Raw genomic sequence first — 22,905 nt, 5'->3', positions numbered from 1 at the left:
GCTCGGGGCGGTCTGGAGCGCTGTGGCAGGCAGCTCCCCAGTCACTGCACTCACCGGGGCCCCTCGATACTGATTCTCTGACAGACACATTGACACCCTGACCCTCTCGTCATCGGCTCCTGGCTCCAGACGCCACAGAGGGCTGTCGTCTCTATCTGAACCGGTCTTAGATCTTGTGTACTCAGCTGCGCTAATCTGTTCTCCATGGCCTGGGAGTGAGACACCACTGAAGCAATGCTTCTAGAAGCAGAAATGTCAACAACCCTGCCCATAAAGATGTTTTTTCTTTTGCATCCTAGGCAATACAAGGGTGAAACAGAATCATGGATTTAGAGAATCTTAAGAAATAATCAGTCACATTTAGGACTCAGATCTCTCAGACAGTTATATATCCTCCATTTAATGTAAAAGCATGGGTGTGTAGTTTTTAATAAGTTTAAGACGAGCACAACAAAAAATGGGATTTCTAATCCACTGTCTCACAAAGTGCTGCTTGACAAGGTAATTTTAAGCTTAAGTGTTTGTGAATGAAATGGATCAAACAAAACTGAAAATTGGTATGATTTCTCCTCATGGACTGTCACAGTCTTCCACTGTGATTCTCCAGAAGGGAAACTGTCCCTGGAATATACTGAAACACAAAGCCCCTCTCAGGAACACTGACGCTCCACAGGCATGTTCCATAGAGCCTATTTCTGGACACCACGAAGCAGTCTTTTCTTCCCCTGAGTCATAATTGGCCATCCACATGCAGCCTTTCTAAACTGCTTAGGACCCAAGGAGTCTCACTATTCTTTACTTCACTGCTGCTACCACACTTGATGTTGTTTCCTGTAGTTGTATGGAAATAATACACATGCATTATTGTATGTATGTCTAATGGACACAAGTCAATGGAAGTCCATCAAGACCAGGCCAACCAGGCTGGTGGCGGGGGGCTGTGGGGCTTCAGTAGAGCTGGCCAGCTCTCCTCCTGTCCCCTGGAGCCTAGATACATTGGCAGAACTTTCTGCAAGACTGCTGGCCCATGCTCTGCACATCACTCAGTTTGTGAGTCTGGAAGTGACATTGACATCAACCAGATTTCCAAATTCCTACAGTTTCAATGGATCTGTTGAAGGAAAATGGCTCTGTTTGGCAGAACATTTTATCAATCGCCTTGCAAGTCTACCTTCTGCCCTACATGAAGTGTCTCCTACCTTCCAGGGTGCCTGCACACTCTGTATTCAACACTGGTGACAGGTGACTTTTAGAAGAGAACAGTCCCAGGCACTCAGAGGCCTTTAGCTATGGTGACAAGCAGTCTGCTTAGACTTTTCTGGCACAAGATGGCCAGGCTATCCGTTGAGCCTTTTTAATGGAGGAGAGAAGACAATGCTGAGCTTATCTGAGCCAGATGTTTCTGGAAAGCAGCGACAGTTAAGGCATCCTCCACCCTTCTGTGTTCTGCAAAGTGCCCAGAGTGAAGGACCTTCTGGTCTTCTGTCCCCAGGATTAAATGCCTCCACACCTCTGGTAAGACCTGCTGCTCCACGCGCCTCCAGGCATCAGGGAAACTCAGTGATGGCTCCCTAGAGCATCTGCCCCCAACCCCATCCTCCATGCCTTCTCTGTGACACATTTAATCTCAAGAGTTCTTCCTATTTTATTTGCTGTATAAAATTGGCTCCTTAATTTTGGATGCATTTTACCTTTCACATAGCAGAGAATTGAGAGTGATTGGTTCCCAGGGAGAGTGTCTGGCCTGGATTCATCCACCAGGTTAGCTTCTTAACCATGTTACTGCCTTTATTCTTAGGTGTTCTTGTCAGAAATTGGTTTTAATGTACCTCCTGTTTGACAATTTTCTAAACTTTAGATTTGAAATTAAATCATCGATACCAGATAATATGTTTAAATCCCTCCCCAAAGGAGGAATCTGTTATGGACAAATTCTAAGGCAATAAGATGGATAAAAACATCATCTTCTCACACCACCGACTGTGAAAGTTCAAAGCCTGATGTTAGTCTTCGCTTTCAAGCCCCTCTCGTTACTCATCTTCAGAAAGTCACCATGCCAGGTTAGACCCTCCATTTCTTTCCAGACCTAATGCAATGCCTGCAGAGCAGCGTTCATCATTTCTGGCTTACCAAACTCATCTTCTACCGGCTGTTCCTGCACGAGCCCCTCGCCCTCATGTTCTTCCCACAGGTGATTTTCTTGAGAAGACAACACACATTGCCAATAAAGACCTGCTAGTTGCTCTTCTGCTAGTTTCCATGAACGTCCAAGAAGTGAACAGTCCTCAGGCCCCCTCAGAACTTAGCCACAACGGAACTTTAGCCTCATTTCACTCTCTCCACATGTTCCTTGCCTACCTTTGCGACGTGGAATTAGTCATATCCTATCCAGTCCTAATAAACTACTCTTGGGTCTCTAGGTAAAAACTCTTACCACCCTGTGTCTTTACAAAGGAAGATGAACCTTCCTTTTTAAAAAAATACTCAACGAGCTAATTCTTATTGGTCCTAGAAATCGTCACAAATAAATCACTCCTCTCCATTTTCACACTTATCCTACCACTAGATCGAACATGCAAAAAGAGTTTTCCTTTCACATGGAGCTCAACACTCACTGCCTGGACGCTTAGTGCCAAGCAGGTGTGCCCGGTGGAGGAAGATCTTGTGACCTAGACAAGTTCAACAGGCCAGACCCTGCTACCTTTCACTCGTCAGCTAGTGAATGGCCATATTAATTTTCTGACTGCATAGTGTTGAGAAAACACCATCAAAATCCTTTGCTAAACAGTTGAATGTTTTATTCACTACGAAAGAAAACTTGCAAATATTTGCTCGCAGTTTTTAGCCTACAGACAGAGCCGCGGAACTTTCAACAGGACTCCTGTCAACACAATTACATTCTCTCTGGGTCTTCACTCTACACATAAAAAGCACCAAATGGATTTGACCAAATTTGGAGTCTCTGTGTTATATTGTCCTACTTAAACAATACACAGAATAAGTTATTTGAAAGTCAACCTTTCCATGTAGGTGGAGTGACGGACTTCGGTTTCGTCCTGATTACCATTTCCCCAAGGAGGAGCGAGATGCTCCTTTAGCCCATGTTGGGGAACCAGCTCTCTTGGGGATCCTCCTGGCTCTCAGCAGTCCCCTGCAGGCAGAGTCCTCCAGAAGGGTGGTTCACATGAAAATTTCTTCCATTTACAGACTGTGCTGCCTCTGAAACTCACTTGCCATTTTTTTGCCTCCAGTTCTTCACTTTTAAAAAGATTATAATGCCTCCACTCAGTGAACAGGCTCGCTGTGTGCATTAACTCAAATCTCACGTCTGCAGTGAGAACTAGGGCCTGACACACAGTGATTATTCACTTGCTCAAATTGCTCTAGGGAGGGGGTGTGCAGAGGAGAACAAACTCAGAGAAGGCCAGCCCTGCCCCGCCCCAGCATACACCTAACCACTGATAGGTGATGGCAACTTATTTGCACACAATGACATGACTTTGCAATGGAAAATTACTGAAAAAATGCATTTCCATGGTGGGGAGGGCACAATTAACTGAATTCCCAAGACATTTCTCTGAGGAAAACATGACTAACCTGCGGATTTAGTCTGATAGAGGAGGAAGGAAGACAATTCCAGACTGAGTGATACCAAGAGCAAAGCTGCTCTGGTGGGAAATAGAAGGCTGAGGGATGAAATGAAGGTGAGAGTGGCTGGTGCAGAAAGAGCAGAGGAGGAGCATTGGGCCGGGGGACGTTCGAGAAATAAGTCAGAGCTAAAAAAATGCCATTTTCAGCAGGGAACTGTGCCAGGATCAGATCTGATTTATTTGAATGATTAATCTGACTTCACTGTGGAAAATGGATTAGGAAAGTGGCCAGAGGGAATATTGATAACCCCGTTAGGACTATTGCCTGAGTCCCCAAAAAGGTGCTGGCAATTTGGGGATTAGGTCACAGGTACGGAATTTGAAAATGAAATGAATAAATTGAAGCGATGTTGAGGAGCTAACAGTTGCTATTTATTAGTGAATGCTATTCAGAGGTCAAAGCAAGAGAACAATCCTGAAATGTGGGAAACAAGCCAGAGAGGAAGCTCCAGGTGTTAAGTCCTTGTTCTAAGCGCCAGTTTGAGGACTGACGCAAGCTCATCCAGATTTTTGTCATGCGATCTCATCCGTGTTTTTTTAACAAGAGAATTTAAATGTGGGCTTGCTTATGAATTTGGACACAGATTTTCATAGAATATATTTGATTCCCCTAGTCATGAAGTTAAGAAGCTTGAAAATCAATTTTCTAAAAATGAAAGGAAATGAAATTCTTTTGATACTTAATCAAAAGAACCAAGAAAAAAACAGACATTAATTACACTATAAATGGTATTCACATGTGGATGAAAGCGAATGGGTGTAAATATCTGACTTCTCCTTTTAATAGAACCCGGGCACAGTCATCCTCACAATCCTATCCAGAATGGGCCATTTTTCTTATTCATTTAACATGGAGTAATTTTCATTAAAATAGTATAGCAGTTTTAGAATTGATTTTAAAGAAGTAAAGTCTTTGCAGCCCACTGAAATAGACTACCTTTATCAGCTGGAAGAAATTCAACCCAACTTTGTGTCTCACACTAAATATAAATGTAGTATCTAACTAACTATGAGTATATAAAAAGAATGAATATGTAACATTATTATAGTATATTATGATTGATGGTGTTTTCTTACAAATTATTTGGTTCATGTTTTATAACAGTATTATAAATATGAATTCTTGTTATGGTTTTAGAGGCACAGAAATAGGACCAATAAGTATCACAGTATTCCCCAAACCAAAGTAACCTTGACTCTAAGACTTCTAGTTCAGTCAATTCTTTTTTTTTTCTCTCTTGTTTATCATACTAGATCTTGTGTATCAATAGGAAATCATACTCTGCCCATCAAATGTCCATGATAGATTGTTTATAAGATTTGCAAATGCACTACTCCTCTAGACAGCCCCAATAAATCATCATTTTTGGTCTTTCTGAAATTGAAACAAGTCTTCTCATCTTATAGCCATTTTTGGGGAAATAACTCTCACTGGGACCTTTGATGAAGCTGAAGTCTGCTTTCTGAGATTAAAAAGACACCTTAGAAAATTCCCAATGATGTAAAAATCTCATCTTTGACTTAGTTGAGTCTGACATTTAGTTTAAAAAAAAAATCAAATCTGAATAATTAGGGGTAACTTAACAAGGATAAATAGCCCTTAACAATAGCTCTCATTTGCTTCCATAGAATGAAAACCAAAGTGATAAAGACCAAGGAGAGCTTGAGGGTCTGCGAGCCCCAGGCAGGTTTACCCTCAGATCAGCTCTGCTGCACGAGGGAATCAGCCAGGCGCTTCCTGCCTCCAGTCACCCCCAGTGACTGTCACTGTCCTGGGGGTCCTCAGCCAGCAAGATCGGCTCATGCCAATGATGGGGAGGGACTCAAGGTGCCACCCTCTGCATCCTTGTTCTCCAATAAGGCAGCACTGAGGCTAACGGTGGCCATTCAAACCCAAAATTTGCTATTTTCTAATAGATCTGAAGAATGTCAATTCTACCCAATAGTGATCCATTATGATTCCCATGCATTTTATTAGAAATAGTGGGCAAACTTTTATTGGAAAATATTAAGGAAACTATGACATAGGCGGACCCTGGGTCATCTAAGTCCATGTTACAGTCCACTGAACAGACCGTTCTGTTTACGGTTCTGTAAGTACATTTTAAGGTAAAGGGACATTTTTTTCAGTTCTTTGTTTTTTTAACTATACCCCCTCAAATTATTGTTGCTTCTTAACCATACTATCTGAGCTCGGCTGTGTTCAAGAATCAATACCAATTCTAGGTATCTTCGAACGTGGTAGAAAGGATCTTGAATTGTAGCTGTACCTGACACTGTTGCCTCCAATGTGTTTTTAGTGCAACACAAATATAGAGGTTGTGATTTGCGTGTGTGTGTGTGTGTGTGGCAATTACCAAAGAGTGCATGAGGGTAGACTAATTGGAGATCAAACATTTATTTCATAATGTCAGTGCTGAAAATCAATACTGTTTTTCCTTCAAACAGACACTATCTCAGCACTCTCAATCTGCCTTTGCTTGACTCTCCTGCTCCCCAAATGATTTTTAATTGCTGGTAAAGGAATTGTGAGAGTCGCCACTTTGCATTTCCTCTTTTATCTTTAAAGCTGTCTTGTGCGAAGTTGCTGTTGGCATTGTTATTATTAGTAGTAGTAGTATTCACACGCTAAAATATTGTGCTGGGCATCAGCAACCACATAATGACCAGTGACTTTTAATCTGGGGGAGTAAGAAATACAACAGCAAACTGACTCAGAGGAATAGAGCTCCTACTTTGTGTTCAGAAATAACACTGCTGACGAGTCTGGTGTGCATGTCCACGTGAGCATCACGAGGGGTACTATGTGTGGGCTGCATTCCCAAAGAATACGGCCCTTCAAAAGCAAAAGCAAAGACGGCCCTCATGATGGCCATGTGTTGATGAAACATGTAAGAATTCAATAGCAATAAGGGGCAGGCAGGACGGTGCTGACCATCGGAGGGACAGCTGCCAGAGAGGCACCTCCTGTGGGCAGAGGAACTCAGTGATGACACTCTCAAGTTAAAGGCACACCCCAGCCGACGGTATCTCGGCCTGTCCAACGCCATCACCTGGAAAATCACTTCTGGATTGGTAGTTCAGTCTTGTGTATCGCTCTGGGTGTGTGCATATGAAGGAAATGAGGAACATGTCAGTTACCACAACGCTAAATGCTTTCTTATTTTCCTAATATACTCTGAGAGGTTTTGAAATCTATGGAAAATATTTGGGTCAACTGCAGGGGAGCTAATGGAGATGAGAGTGAAATGAATCCAACTCTAATACTTTGTAATAATTTTAATTAAGAATTGATTGGTTCCCCCATTATACCAGATTACTTTTTAAACTCAGTTTTTAATAATTTTATGTAGTTTATGCTGTTTGGCGTTATACTCTAGCTTGTACTTTAGAGCTGATAGGACACAAGTACTTGTTTATCTTTGTCATGAAGTTCTCGTAGGACTGGCAGCCAGGTTGGACATGGGGACTGCTCACCCCGGATTCTAGTCTCCGCGAACTGCGCTGCGATGCTGTCAGCGTCAGCTCTCAGAGAGCAGGAGTGGCAGTCACGGTGGTCCGTCTGCGACCATCATGCTGGAGGGGCTCAGGCCCAGGACCCCGGGTTCTCTCCTGGAGTGCTTCTTATTTTTGCTTCTGCTGTGGTTCTCTTTGGGAAACCCGGAGCTGCATTGAAGCTGCACTGGCGGTCAAGTCAAGCACCCACTGACCTCATTGTTAACACAGGATGGAACTGGATTCTGAAAGCCTTGACAGACCCACATAGCACTTGGTGCCTGATGTCCAACCTCTCACTTGAAAGAACTCTGGTCACTACATTTCACCCACCTCTTTCTCATGCTTAAGATGAAGTCCAAATGCTTTAGTAATGTCATAGAATTCTTCAGGAATATATGTCTTGTTCTTCAGTCCTATTGTCAGCAGGACAAATATGCTAGACACCTTGTAAGTTCCCAGACACCAAATTCATCTCACCTTCGGCTTTTCAAACTATCACTTTTGCCAAGAATGTTTTTCAACTTCTGTTGTGTTTTTACCCTGTGCATCTACATGTGTTTTAAGTTTATAGTAAAATTGAGCAGAATAGTATTTCCACATATCCCTTATTTTATTTTATAAAAAAATATTTCACAGCCCTCCCTGATGGCGCAGTGGGTTACAGCACAGTGGGTTACAGCTTCAGCAGGAGTTTGAATCCAGGCCCGGAGGTGACCCACAGGACACGGCAGACTTCTCCTGACCTTCCTGCTGCTCCCCTCAACAGTGCACTTCGTCAGTCGGCCTGTTCTGTAAACTGCTCTGTCTCTGGTGAAGCCTCTCACCCCTCGCATCTCTGGCCTGTGACCCCAGCTCTGTATGTATAAATAAATCTTTAAAAAAATCCAAATTTAAGAATAAAAGTTGAAACCTAACTCCTCCAGAATTAGCATGTACTAATAATTTATTGTATGCCTCTAGAATTAATATATATATACATATATACATATATATGTATATATATATATAATTTCTGTTTCCTTTTTATAAAGATATAAAAACACCAACAACTATCTAGTCCATTAATACAACCCAGAATCAGAAGTTAAAACAAAGTAGCATCCTGACTTGCAGTACAGGAGACTTCTGCTCGATGAGGTAGATTTCACTTCTACCTGCTCTCCCAACTGGAAGTGGCTTTCCATATACGACTGACTCTTCAGCCCTTGGAAGGTGCTTAGAGAAAGTGAATCACTACATTTCTGATTTCATTTCATTTTCTTAATTTTGACTTAAACAGCAATGGGGCATGTTCTCCCTGTTGAATGGCACAAGTGTGAGCTTATTCAATGTATCTGCAAAGCGAAGAAACTAGTCTAAAAGGTATCTAAAAAGTTTAGATATTATTTTGAATGCAGCACCCACATTGTTCAAATGGAAATGAGAGCTCTGTAGATGTTTAAACAAAGGTGTCTACTATCCAGAGTTTGCACTCTCTTTTGCAACAAAGCTAAGGAGCTCTGAAATGCACCCTGAGTTCGAGTGACGGTGAGGCTGGGATTGAACTCCATTTCCTAAGTGGTGGTCTAGTTCTCCAGCCTTCCCTGCCTTCAGGGTCATCTTGCCAGTTACTACTTTAACTTCACTCAAGTTCACTTCCTTACTTCCTGTAGGAAGTAAATTTTTATTGTTCTGTAATTACTGTAACGGTCACTGCTTGTCCTTTTCATGACTATTTTTCAATTTCTATTAATGCTTTCTTCAACTTTAATTGGATGATAGTTTTTCTAAAAATACGCTCCTTCATTTAAAACAAAGCATTCAAAAATGTCTGTTGTTCTTATTTTTAAATAGCATTCTGAGTAACAAATGCTTTTGTTACAGGGCAGGGAGGGAGGGAAAGGCACTCTTGAGCCCTCAAATAGATTCTGCCATCCGCCTCATCAACAAAACATATAAGACCTTCCATGGAAAGGCATTTTAATACAATGAGTGTGCAACACAGAAAAGACTAAGGATATAGTGTCCAAATCAAACAGCCAGAGTTACCCATCCCCTCCTGGGTAAAAGCCCTCCCACAAGGGACTGGCCCAGAGCCAGGCCTGAGAGCCCACCACAGTCTAAAGCGCCTTCTGGCCCGGACCCATAGAAAAGGGTCAGAAATGGCCAGACACGTCTGGCAGGAAAAGAGCAACATCAAAATTAAGATAAACATTGCCACAGTCACCTCTGCACGGGCCTCTCACCCAGGCCTGTTTCGACCAGTCCAGGACCCAGAAGAAGCAAGTGTGGTTTCCTCACCTGTCTCTTGGCTCCCTGCACCCCCTCAGGCCTCCTTAGGGCTCCAGCCTGCTTCCTTCCTCCTCATTCTCCTCTCCAGATTCCTCTCCTCCTTGCTCAGCTGCACCCTCCTTCTGGGTGGGGCAGGAACCTGGGGCCGCCCCTTCCCCCCACCCCCACCCCCCTGCCATCTTTTTACACTTTTAATAGCTTTTACTACATAAGCACTGCACTTCAGTGGTCGAACACAGCATCTTTTTCTAAACTTCTGTGGACGCGGAAAGCTGATGAAGCTCCAAGGTGTTGGGGCTTCACGGGAAATGGCTCTGACAGCTGAGGTGCACATGAGGAGAGGATTTTACACTGGTTTCCTTCTCTTCTCTCAACTGTATAATTCTCTCTCTACTTATCAAACTGGAGATGCTCCATGGTCATATAAAGTTAATATTAATTAGCTATAGGGAGAAGGGGAAGGACATTCTACAAGAAGTTTTAGCTCATTATTTTAGTCAAGAAATGCCCCCCCATTTTGAGCTGAATAACCGACTGGACTCTCATGATTTACGCTTGTTCCCACAAAGCAGCCACAGTTTCCTCACTTGCTCCTCTGCCTTACACAGAAGCCACCGTGGCTGAGGGCCTAGGCCATCCTGCATCCATTCCAGCTTTTGCTGCATAATTAGAATTTGGAATACGTTCATCTCCTTCTCTCTTAACATCTCTCTCCCTGTCTGTCTCTCTATCGTCTATCAATTACCTCTCTGTCATCTCTCCATCTATCATGTATCATCTGTTTATCATTACTTATCTATCTGTCTACCCACCAGGTATAGTCTATCATCTATCGATCATCTATTACCATCTACCATGTCTCATCTATCTGCCTGTCATGTATCCATCATCTTTCATTGATCCTATAACATTTTTCAGCCTTCTGTCCATTTATGGGTCCATTCATCTGTCTCTCATCTCTCTATATCTCCATCTCCCACCACTGCCTCCCAGAAAATATGTACTATGAAAACTATACAAACCCTAAATATAAGTAGGGCTCTCATATATAATATCATACCACATAGTATGATATGACATGGCATGGCATATCATTCACATCATAATATGATATGATAAATACAATGTGATATGATGTAATATGATATGATGTAATGGTGTAATATAATATAATATGATACAATATGATATAATGCAATGCAATATAACATAACATAACATATATAATTAGTCCTTTCAAGTTAGGACACACTATTTTCTGTACAAAGTAAAAATTTAAACTGAGAAGTCTCCACAAAGTAAGAGCAGGGGCTCTTCCCTGGATGATGATGGAAACCCAGAACAGTCCAGTTGCTGGCCCAGACCCAATGCAAATAACCAGGGGCGACGAACACCGGGACCTGGAACAGCACCCTGTCCTTTGTGGGACTGTGGGTCTGCATCAGTGCCCCGCCCTGACAGCAGCTGGGTGCTGTCCTTTCTTTCTGCCCCTCCAAAGGCAGCTATTTTCTCTCCTTTCCTCGCCCCAGACTGGCCCTCCCTCCTGTGAGAACACTCCAGAGCTCTAGATTTCTGCCCTCCCCTCTCCCACAGCCCCAGGCAGAAACCACCCAGGGCAGCTGCAGCTGTGACACCTTCCTGGGCAGAGGCTGCTCCCAGCTCCTGCAAGCGCAGCCCTCAGAAAAAATGCTGCACTAAAGGGGGGGGGGGGGATTTGGCACAATTTAGAGTTTTGACTATAATTACGCATATAGAGATGTCAGGCAGAATGACCCTTGTAAGTAACAGTAAATGGATCTGAATCATTTTATTAACCTTTTTTTTTTCACTTGCCATTTATTGGAAAGGTGACCTTTCCAAAGCTGGTTAATTCATTTAAGTTATTATAACTTTGAACAATACTTAGGAAAGAGAGGCATTTTATTACTATGAGATTATCCTGTTAACAATCAAGGCGATTCTCAGAAGAAACTGAATAAATGTAACCCACAGTCTTATTACCTCCTCTGTTATACAAATGCCCAGCATTTAAAAACAAACACAAAGAACTGAGATGCTCCGGTAGCTACAGAGATATCACCATAAGCAGGGGAGGCTGCTTCCAGGCCAAGAGCTGAAAGCCAGGTGAAGCTACTTACCTCACACTGGGGGCTCAGGGGAGCCATCTTCTACCCTGGGCTGCTGAGAGATGGCGAAGGGACACGTGGGGAGGGGAGCTCCGCAGCCGGGCGTTGTTTGTATTTTGAATCTGCTGCGTTTGGGCCTCCCTGGTGGCACAAAGGTTTAGTCTGAGCACTAAGAAGCTGCCAAAGCCCCTCAGCACCAGTTGGAGCCCGGCCAGGGAGCGACCCCCAGGGCGCTGCAGACCTCCCCGTTTCCCCGCTGCCCCCTCAGCAGTGGGTTTCCGTGGATCTGCCTGTTCTGCTCCCCACTGCTCTGGTGACTCCTCTCACCGCCCCCCAGCAACCGAGACTTACACCCCAGTTCTGTACGCCTAAATAAATAAAAGTACATGTATATAAGCACGAGTCTGCCCCTTTGACAAGGCATATGGTGCGTGTGTGTGCGTGTGTGTGCGTGTGTGGGGTGGGGAAGGGAGGGGCAGCGTTAAAAGGACGTGGCCAGCAGGGGACCGGTCAGGGCACGCCACTGTCAGGCCGCCCGGGCTCAGGGCGCGCAGGGGCTTACTCAGCCGTGGGAACGGAGTCTCCCAAGCCGCAGCGGCCGATCTCACCCCGGCAGCGTCCACAGACTCCGCACGTCCTGACAGAACCGCGCTCCCAGGCCGTGCTGGGCCCCCAGCAGGGCCTGGAGCGCAGGCAGCGCCGGCCGGTGGCCTGAGTGTGGCCAGGTCAGGGCCGGGCCAGGCCGGGCAGCAGAGCGGAGCCGGAGCGGGAGGCCGGCGGCTCCAGGGGCGTCCCTCCTGCCTCAGCTGTTCTTCCAGGGCCGCCCAGCAGTCCCAGGGGCCCACTCGCCGCCAGCCAGCGCCTGGGCTGACCCTCCCTCTCCCTCCTCTGCGACCGCCTCTTCCTGGCCCGCAGCTGCAGCAGTGGAGGGGCCGGACGGGTGCACGCCTGGCCCAGGAGCTGCCGGCCTGGCCCTGCGGAGGCCGGAGGCCGGAGGGCCGCTGCTGGTCTTCGCCTGCAGCCGGATCCCCAGGGAACACGGGCGGGCGTGGGGTGGGGGCCGTAGATTGCACCTGCCGGCCGGGCGGCTGCACGGCCCAGCGCCGCCCCTGGGCCGGAGCTGGGCCCCCGCGGGGGCTTCCCCTCTTACCGGCCCCCCCAGCCTCGCCCAGCTCCACTCGCCGCCTGATGGTTACCCCAGAAAACGGCCTTACTCTTGGGGCTCGCTTTGGGCCTCAGCAGACCCCTTGGGCTTTTACCCCCGCGGGTTGTGTAATTTGGGGTGTTTTACCAGAGAAACACACTTCCTTTCCTAGGTCCACTCCGTCGGCTTATGGCGACGGTCTTCCACACTGGTGGACGCAGGACCCTGCGGTACTGTCCCCGCGTTTGGGGTCCTGGTGGTTGCTCAGTTGCAGCAATATCACAGTCTGATACGTCACAATCAGCCGTGACTCTGGGGCCACCTAACGCCGTCGCCCCGCGGGAAGGTTACAGGAAGAGCTGTCTCTTCAGCCCGCCCGTGCGTCTGCAGTGCTGTCTCTGGCTTAACGTGAGCGGCACAGTCCCTCCAGAGGCCCCAGGGTGCTGCAGCGACAGGGCGGCTGCCCGGCTTCCCTCCATGCGGAGACCCACCCTCCTGACCCTCTCCTGTGGATGGGCGCTTGGGCTGTTCCACTCTGGGCGACTGAAAGTGGCCCTGCCATAGTCACAGGACGCAGACCCCTCTTCCCGTTGCGTCTTTATATTTTGGTGGTAGTGCCAGGAGAGGGGTGGCCGGGCCACGTGGGATTTCTATTTCTTTGTTTCTTTCTTTTGCAGGGCTGTCTACTGCTTTCCTTCCGCACAGACCCCCATCAACAGAGAGTGGGAAATGCCACCGCCCCCCACCCGTGGCCACATCCTCGCCAGCAGTTGTTGCCTTTCTTTTCTTTCTCCTGGCCAGCCAGAAACTCAGTGAGTTTGACTGCACTTTGTGAAGGGCTATTCTGGATTTCGTTTCAGATGATTCATGCCACCCTGCTGCGCATGAGGACTAGTGTGAGCAGCTGTCTCCTCTGGAACATCTTTACCTCCTCTTCATTTCTGAAAGAATTTTCTGCTAGACAAAATACTCTTACTTGGCAATCCTCCCCCACCCCATGTTGAAAACACCACCCTGTCCCTTTGCTCCTTTCTGACCTGCTGCGTTCTGCCAACGAGTCTGGTGGCCGTCTTAGGCATGGACCGTGGACGCTGATATCATAGACTGACTTGGGAGTTCCAGACACTCATTTCTCACAGCTTGAGGGGCCAAGGAGAGCAAGACCAGGAGAGAATGAAAGGAAGCCCTTCCGGGGGTCTTCTCTAAAAGCTCTAATCCCATCCGCGCGCACTTAAAGCCGTGACCTGATCCACTTCTGAGGGCTGCGCTCCCATGACTTTCTCATTGGAATTAGGATTCCAACATATAAATTTGGGGTGTCACAAATATTTAATCTTTACTGTGGATGTTCCTTTGGGTGTGTTTCTTTTACTGTTTTCAGTTCTCTTGATCTTTGGCTTTGGGTATAATTTCCGCTAATGTTCTGGAAGAAAATGTTCTCCATATTCCATGGAAAACAATGAGGGGGTCCCATACATTCTTGGATTTTCCTCCCCCTTCTAGAAGGTTAATACTATTTTTAGAATAAAAAAAAAAAAGATATGAGTGCATCAAAATGAAGTTGCAGGCAGTATATGATCAAGTGTAAAATATTAAGAAATGTTTGTTTTGTCCCTGATGTTTTTTTTTTTTTTTTCCTGATTCAGGACAACATTGTAATTAAAACTGCATTTATTGAACACCAACATTTGTTAATTTGGGATTTATTCCCACTGCATCCCAATTAAAATACCTCTTTTATCTTCAAAGGGAGAAAAAATCAGAGAAAGGGAAAGGATGATAAAATATTGAAAACATCATATTGACATTCTATTGGATTATTTTTAATGCAAGGAGGAATAGTTAATGAATGTTTAAGAAGGAAACATTACTTCTTACTGAACATCTTTTCTGTCTTAGTTACAGCTGAAAACAACTACTAGTCTGTATTTCTTGGATTACAACCCAGGTGGAACTGGTGTGTTGGAATGTAATCTTCTCTGATGTCAACTGGAAACAGCATGGAAGTAAAAAGTTTGCTAATGTCAGAAAAATCTATGACCAGCATTTGATCTACATTCACCAATGCATTACTGACATATTTTCAAGTGTGTCCTTGAACATGTCCCAGCGAGTTCATTTTTAGCGCTATTGAATCCAGCTGATCACAAGAAAGATTTCTGGAGGTGCACTGTGAGGTTTAACACTGAAAGGATCGCACACCAGGGAGAGCTTTAACAGCCGTTAAATTCTTTGGTTTTCTTTTTGGCCAAATTTAGTGCTTAGGCTAATTTTAAATGATACTTTCTGATACTTTCCCAACTTTTTTTTTTTTTTTGCTTAGTATTTTTAATCTATAATTTCAATGACAAGCTCATTTTTGGGTGGCAAATTGAAGTGAATATGGAAAGCATACCAAAAGGGGAGCACCCGTGGTACCAGAGCACTGGTCTCTTGAAAGTTGGTCGGTGACAGTGGTTTATCCAAGTGACTGGATTTACCCCACTTCAAGACACATAACTAAGGCTGGTATTATATTTGTCTCCACTCCGAAGACTTCACCTCCAACTCACCACACAAGACGTCCCTGACCACACGGTAGACAGGTTTCTGTTTTTCATTTACAACATAAACTAATTTCCTTTATGGTACCCCCTCTCTCAAGCAGGCAACACTGTTCAACATTTATCCAAGGATTTTAATTTTTAATGAGGGCCAGTGAGAGCCCCCATTATTAAACAAAATTACACTGCAATACGATGATACTTTATCAACCCACACCTCTTTCTTCATTTCCTTACCAAGGATCTGATGTCATTTCTCAATACAGCTTGTTCTGAATGGTGAGGTGATTATATAATGGACTTGCTTTGGTTGTTTTCTGTTCTCAGTTAATTGCTTTGAAATGCTGCTAATGTATTCTGCATTTTCCTCTTTCACAAATGTAGTCTATCAACAGTATTTGATGATGGCATATTCTGCAGACACTGCCTGTTGTGGTGGAAGCAGTGATGAGCCAAATTATTAAAACAAAAGCATCTCAGATAGGCATCTCATTTCCTTTTTCTAATATGTGAAGTTCTAGGTGTTTTCATGTGATATGTAAAATTTAAGTAAGTCATCTGTTCAAAGCAGAATATTTAAAGTAAAGAGAAGCAGAGATAAGAATTATGGGGTAATTAGAATTTTCAGAAATTTCAATTATTTATTTAAAATTCTTCCTCTCAGAGCCTAACAGGAAGATTATTATGTCCTGGGGGGGGGGGGGAAGTCAACATTTCTCTTGAGATTTGTTTTGGGAGAAGTTTCTGTGACAAGTGAGGGCTATCTATACCCCTAGCAAGGACATTTGCAAGCCATTAACATGAATCCTTTCAATAGCCTCTCAGTTGGGGCCTCTCTGTAGGCACAAAGGTTAAGTCTCAGCACTCTGAAGCATCTCCAGCCACTGCAGCCAGGGAGCGACCCCACAGGGTGCAGCAGACCTCTCCTGCCTCCCCTCAGCAGTGCCTTTCAGTACATCCTCCTGTGTGACCCCCACTCTGTCTCTGGGGAGTCCTCTCAATCCCGTGTCTCCAGCCTGTACCCCAGTTCTTGCATGCATAAATAAGCAAATCTTTCTAGTCAGTCCTATCCATACTAATATTTCCAAGCTAATCAATATTTGACAATCAATGATTTGTTTCACTCTAAAAAAATGGTAATATTTTATTAGTGCCTTACTAGTAATTTATCTGTCAACCTATATGAAATCATGACATCTCTACTTATTATTGACAGTGACATATAAATAGAACCCCAACATATAAATAGAACACCAAAGTGGAAAAATAAATAAAAAGATTGGTACCATTTTCACAAATAATCATCATGTTCTAAGCAAATTCCATTTCCCAGTAAATTTACTTCAGGATGCCGGGGTCGGCTGCCTGCTGTTCTCATCAGGTAGAGGGACCTGCTTTGCCTTCTCTGGCCAGGGCTTCCTAATCCCAGTGTCCAGTGTCAGCGGCGGTGCCCACTGCCCAGATTGTAAGCGTCAAGCAGAGTGCTGTGGTCTCCACTTAATCCCTGCTCAATCACCACTGATCCTAGAACACGGTTGATAGAGAAACGGTAAGTTGTTCATTTATGTTTAAAATAGTTATTTTGTCAAAACACAAACAGAGCTTCCTCCACAAAGCTAGACTGGATGGGGCTACTTGTTCATATTTTACAGAAAGTAATTTGTGGCTGCATAAATTGTGATGTGTAAATTTGATGTTTAAATGTGATTATTTTGTCTATGATTCAGAGTAAGAGGATATTTCCTGCCTCCCACTGATTAGCTATTATGATCTTTTATAACAGCCTTGGGAGGTATAAACAGTCACACGAACAGGTCTATAAATAATTTATCATTAACGCATGTGTATATATCACTAACAATAACATACTAACAAGCTAGTGTATTTGTAATAATGAAGTACAGACAGCATATGTAGGTGCAGTAAGTCTAACAAAGTGCATTATTAGAGAATGCAAATCTGCAGGGCATTATGAATATATCCACAGATACCCACACGGACATTCACACCGGGGAGGGCGGCTATGCTTAGCCACGGCAAGGCAACCTCATCCTGCACCTGCCATGCCCTTGTGAGCCGTTGCTGTTATTTCTGTTCCCTCCTCCTTCCAATTTCCGTTTGTGCTCAGACAGCCCCTAATCTTCTTGTAACTCCAACTTATCAGATAAACTTCTGTTCCCGGTGTCTCCGCACCCGCAGCGCCGGCTGTTCCGTGCAGCTTCCCAGACCGTGGCCGCAGGGGCGACCGGACTCCAGCTGTCCCCAGCGCGGAGGGGTCGCCCAGAGACCTGCACCCTGTCCGCGGCCTGGGCAGGAGCGAGGCGCCGGGGGGCATCTACGGGCTGGGCGGTGTCCGAAGCGCACCTCTTCTGGGTGCATCACTTCGGGTGCGGAGGGTGCAGTGAATCCTGCGCCTACGGGGTGAGAACTCGGGGAGCAGCTAGCGGCTGGCTGCTGGCCCAGGGCAGCGCCAGATCATTTCCCCGGGGGGGCATCGGTGCTGCCACACCCCTCGTGGGCCTGCTGAGTGAGTGGGGGCAACCCAGCTCACAGACACTCTGGTCTCAGCTCCTTTCAGAGTCTGCAAACCCACCGCCCCGGCCGCTTGGCCTCAGTTCTCCTCCTGGGCCTGCTGGCCACCTGCTGGCCACCTGCTGGCCACCTGCACTGAGCCAGGGTAGGGCCCGGCCTCTGCAGGTCCTCATCAGGGGGCTGGAGGGAGCCCTGGGGCGTGCGGGGGGGGCCTCCTGCACCTGAGGGCCCTGCGCACCCCGGGGGTGCTCGTCGCTGCTTTAGCTCTCTCCCTCCCATCCCCGCGCCCAAGAGCCCAGGTGAGGGCACCTGGCGAGCTGGGGACCAGGCGTGGCAGCTGTTTTGCTGCGGGGTCCTGGAGACTGGCCCGAGCTCCCCGCCTCCGCTCGCTCGGCACTGATCTCCACGCGCTGTGGTAGTTGGGGTGCTGCTTTCACTCCCACGAAAACCCGCAGTGGCGGTCACGCGATTTCCGCCCACGGTCCAGGGGTCCAGGGGTCCAGGCGGAGTTTCCCTCCTAGCAAACCAAGTAGCGCTTCCGAAAGCGGCCCAGAGGCAGCCGGCCCCTGCCCTGGTGTGCTCCTCTCCGCCACGCGCCCGCCTCTGAGGCTGCGAACCCCCTTCTCAGACTGAGGGGTTCCGCCCCGCAGGCCCCGCTCTGGTACCCTCGCCCTGGGGTACCGCGCAGGCCCGGAGGCTGCGCCACAGAGCGCTTGGAGGGTGCGCGCGTCTCTTCGCCAGGGAACTGACGGTCGCTAGCAAAGTCACTCTCTGCCTTTCTATTACATCGTGAGGGGAGACGTGCGTGTGACAGTGAGGAACTAGCTGGGCAGGAGACAACCCCGCAGTGCCCAGAGCCTGAGCTGCTCCCGACACACAACGCCAGGTTCCCGAGTTCCGAGTGCGTTAATGGCCCTAATGCCAAAGGTAGTAAGGAAAAACGCCCTTTTCAGCACAGGGTAGGAAGAATCCCGGGAATATGAACTGGGTGAACGAGAGGAATACACGATAGAAAAGGCTCAAGTCTCTATAATTTCTCTCGGCAAGAGCTATATATCCAGATCCAAGAAATTTGTTTCATAAAATATATGTTTATATATTTGTACATTTTATATGACATATAGGAAATTTCTATTTAATTTCTCCCTTTTACAGTGAGAGCAAAATGAGCATTCTTCGACTGCTGATGATTCTGTAGTTCTCTGAAGTAAAATCCTAGACAATAAATACTGAAAATCTCATGTAGTTTGCACAGAATGCATATGATATTTTTAAGTAGTCTGAATCGATTATGTCAAGTGACTCTTCTTTATGTTTCAGCAAGAAAAGTGAGCTTTTATTTTAATGTCTAGTGATGTTAAATTGCCATCGAGGGATGTGTTTTGAACATATATTGAGAACAACAATTATGGAAATTGTCTGCACACAAACCGTAGTGCAAAAAATAGTCACATCCACTAAGCCATTGTTTATTTTGAAAATAACCATTTGTTATGACTTGACTGACAGCCATTCTCATACAATTAGCTGCTCAATTAAGCACAATGTGTTTTGTTCAAATTGGTCCCACATTCAAGAGCAGGAGAAGCAGTGCTTTCAAGGAAGAGGGATATAGACTGGAACAGAACGAAGGTGCCGTGAACGAGGGCCACATGCAGTGCCAGCCACTTACACGCTCCTGAGCGCCCCGATCGATGACATTCCGGTTCCATGGTGAGCATGTCTGTTAGAGGAACACCGTGGTGGCTTCTACCCTCTGTCTCGTTCCCTCCGACACCTGCAGCTAGACACCCCTTCGAAAAAGTGTTTCTGTTAAAACTCATTGATGATGCCATATATGTTTCATTTAAATTCACTTTGGATGCAACATTTTCAATAGATTTCGCTGTGTGTACCTAACGATGTTTTAAGTATCAATACAATGTTTTGCTTGAAACATTAACACTTAAAACACAATTCTTATTCGATTGGCCGTTCCGGTATTTTTAGGTTGTGTTGTTATAAGCCACTACTGGCTTATTTCCTCCTTGATTACAAGTTCAACTAGAAATGGAATAAAATAAAATAAATATGGACAGTCACCAATTGCTATCTGTATTCGGCTATGCTCTTCAAGATGTTTTCACTGATGATCATAACATTCATTTACCACCAATACTTGAAATCAGATGCAGTGGAACAAATTGGAGCATCTGTCACCAAGAGGTAAGCGGGCTGCTTCCATTGATTAGACAACGTGCTTTTATACATAAAAAGTCCGATGAGATTATTGACCTTAAATTATTTCAAGTAGAGTGATTAATCTTCAGTGATTATTGCCTCTTTCAGCGCTTCCTGCTCTATGATTTTAAACCATAAAACAAAGGTTTCAGGTATTAGCATGATTGTAATAGTTCCCATGAATGTTTCTGGATCATGAACTGTAATGTGTTGTATGTTGAATAGGTAGACTTTCCTGGCTTCTGGTTTCAACTTTTGACACCATAGTTATCCGTTCAATTATATTTAATAGTATCTTAATTTTTGTGGCTTAGACCATGATTTAGAATTTTCTTACTTTATTGACCTATATTTTTCTATGTTCAACATTCTTCCTTTACCCAAACTGACATTAGTTGTAAATATTTAAATCAATTTAAAGTAAATTCATTAGGCTAGTGAATGCTATGTAGTTCTAGTTGAGTTCTGAGGTTTTGTTATAATAAGGTTATTATTTTCTTTTACCTTATGGGTGGATTATTAGTCTGTGTGCTTATATTTACTTGAAAACTCTTCCTAATACAAAAAAGCTTTTTTAACCATGCCATTCCCCATTACTTCTATTCACTGTTCAGGAATGATTTACTTTGTTTATATGTATATAGCTCTTTATATGTTCAACACACTTTACAGATATTACTAGAAAATTCAACCCACTTCATTATCCCTCAAAACTTGACTCTGATGCATGTTTTCTAACTTGTAAATGCTTAGTTCTACTTGGAGTCTATCTCCATTTTCAAGTTGAGACCCCAATAATTGTATGTCCCTTGATCTTCAGTGATTATTGCCTCTTTCAGCGCTTCCTGCTCTATGATTTTAAACCATAAAACAAAGGTTTCAGGTATTAGCATGATTGTAATAGTTCCCATGAATGTTCTCTTGCACTAGCCACACAACTGTTATGTAACTGTACAAACACATATAGATATGTGCTTGAAGAGTTGAGAATGCTACTGCCTGGAACACATGGTTTCATATGATGAGAATGATGCCGTTTTTGTTTATTCTGGAAAGTTTAAGTTGACAAAATTTAAATGGTGGAAATGCTAGCAAAGTGAAATGCATGCATGAACAGAAAATGTTAGATAACATATCAACTGCTACAAAATAGCTTTCTGAGCATAGTTTAAGTTTTTTAATGCACAATTGGTTAACTGCATACAATTTACTCAAATACACCTGTACCAACACATACTTTTAATTTATACATTTTTATGTATCTTCCCCTGAAGCCTTGAAAAGGGACTTTTGTCTCTGTGTGCACAATTACAAACATAAAACAAATAATTTTATGCCAAAAGTAAAAAGATTTCCTTTTGTTTTGATTCTTTCTAGAGGGTAACAAATAGCTTCTCTTAAGGGAGATTAGTTTAAACAGACCTACAGCTTAGTAAGATTACAGCAAGCACATCAGATGCTCACTCATCAGGATGTCTTAATTAGCTGACGATACTTAAATGTTCGCTGCTACTAAGAAGTTTTTGTGAACCTATTTCCAAATATAATGATATGCATCATTTTAATAATTTGAGTAATTAAAAGATCATTCTCTGTTGTAGTCAACTCATTGCAAAAATATACATTTCAACTTTGTTCTGAATCAGGTTTGTTCTGACAGCTGTGGTTTACTATTCTTGAGAAACATGGGCTGTCAGGTTAAATATCCAAAACACACAGGCTCTACTCCAAGCTGTTAATAAAGCCCAATGTTTATAGTGCAGTAAGTAACTGTTTTTAGTTATGCAATGTATTTAAACCTCTTTTCAGACTTAATTATTTAAACTTTTCTCTAATTAATGTTAAGGGAGTAGAGTGAATAAAATGCAATGCAGTCAATGATGACATGATTAGGAGTGACCTCTGATTCCTCAGAGCATCCTGTATGTCTCCATATAAACCAGATGTTTCTTTATTGATTATCTTTCCTTTACACGTGAGTAAATATCTGATATTAATAAAACTAATCTGACCTAGAATATTAGCATGTTCTAAAATAAAATGGAGACTTATTAAAACATTTATTATTTATGACTGTAACAGGTTGGAAAATTAAAATATTGAAATGCTTATACATAAAAAACTTTTTTCTATGATAGCCCCAGAATAGGTTGTTGCAAAGAGTTTTACTATTTCCTTCACATGGTATACATATCACTAACAGTTACACACTTACACACACACACACTCATTTCTTCTCTCATTTTCTAATTAATCTGCTAAAAGCAAAATCCTTAATTGCTGACTCTTAGATTTTAATGACTCCATACCCTAGGTTGCTATGGAAATGAAAGTGGGGTAACCTGTCTCACCTGCTTCAATAACTACCCAGTCATCTTGGAGTAGTTAACTTCTAAAAAAGAAACCAACAAAAAATGAAGGGGGGGGAAGGGAATTATAAGATGTGACTCAGATGGTCTCAATTAAAAATATGCACAGATTTTTAATTGCTATTTTATAAAAATCCTTAACTCCTTAGAAGTGATTGTTTCTATTCTTAGTAACTGACAAGTCACCCCGACACTGAGGTCTGTGTTGATAGTATTTACCGTGACTGTCCAGGCTGGTGGCCAGCTCCTGGCTCCTTCCACTCGAGTCTCTGAGCCTGCAGGTGCAAGAGCTTAGGCTGGGGGAGGACCTTGGCCGGACCAGCATGGCAACCGGTGTCTCTTTCTCTCATCTTTTCTCTTTAGTTCTTGATGACACGGTGAACACAGAACAGTGTAACAAGTAAGTACGAGTTGAGGTGGTCAAGCATTGGGAGAACGAGGTTCTAAAACCCAGGCAGTTCTGTCTGGTGCTCATTAGTAGCCAAAACAGCTTCCAACAGCAGGGGAGATCGAAGGAGCAGGAACATCGATTCCACCTGGTGTTGAGAGACC

At 44.3% G+C, this 22,905-nt stretch overlaps 1 long non-coding RNA gene across 1 annotated transcript in view; it reads right to left on the bottom strand.

The window, feature by feature from the left end:
• LOC105853816 overlaps positions 1 to 12,186 on the bottom strand; it is a 19,853-nt gene extending 7,667 nt beyond the window's left edge. Inside the window, exons 1-2 of the long non-coding RNA XR_001145585.1 lie at positions 12,108 to 12,186; positions 11,558 to 11,686 (exon numbers count right to left, since the gene is read on the bottom strand). This is a non-coding gene — a long non-coding RNA (uncharacterized LOC105853816). The remainder of the gene's footprint in view (positions 1 to 11,557; positions 11,687 to 12,107) is intronic.
• Positions 12,187 to 22,905: the final 10,719 nt, after the last annotated feature.

The sequence above is a fragment of the Condylura cristata genome, unplaced genomic scaffold, assembly GCF_000260355.1.
Source record: "Condylura cristata isolate star-nosed mole 26May11 unplaced genomic scaffold, ConCri1.0 scaffold00018, whole genome shotgun sequence".
NCBI lineage: Eukaryota > Metazoa > Chordata > Mammalia > Eulipotyphla > Talpidae > Condylura > Condylura cristata.
Note: the sequence above shows the minus strand (reverse complement) of the source record. Positions and strands in the feature narration are given on the sequence as shown.